This window comes from Gavialis gangeticus, unplaced genomic scaffold, assembly GCF_001723915.1.
Source record: "Gavialis gangeticus isolate Ggan-Ray unplaced genomic scaffold, GavGan_comp1, whole genome shotgun sequence".
Classification (NCBI taxonomy): Eukaryota; Metazoa; Chordata; order Crocodylia; family Gavialidae; genus Gavialis; species Gavialis gangeticus.
The window spans coordinates 3,899,683-3,899,907 of record NW_017729007.1 but is presented as its reverse complement, the minus strand read 5'-3'; the positions used below and the strand labels follow the sequence as shown (position 1 = coordinate 3,899,907).

Below are 225 nucleotides of genomic sequence, written 5' to 3'. Positions count from 1 at the left end.
GCATATACAGCCACATGCCTGCAATGGCCCAGCCCAGAAGCTGAGGAAAACTAGAGCATGACTCCCTGCTTGGCCAGGCTTGGGCTAAGGCTAGCCCACCCACCCTGTGAAGGGGGTTTACAGGGGAGATGCTGGGGGACTGTGAATTAACTTGAGGCTGGAGGGGATCTGGGGCAGTAATTCAAGAAACTAATTTAACCTAAATCAGTTAAGTCTGATACTACA

General features: G+C 51.1%; 1 protein-coding gene across 1 annotated transcript in view; it reads right to left on the bottom strand.

The window, feature by feature from the left end:
* CPED1 (cadherin like and PC-esterase domain containing 1) overlaps nucleotides 1–225 on the bottom strand; it is a 273,667-nt gene that overhangs the window by 183,417 nt on the left and 90,025 nt on the right. The window lies entirely within an intron of this gene.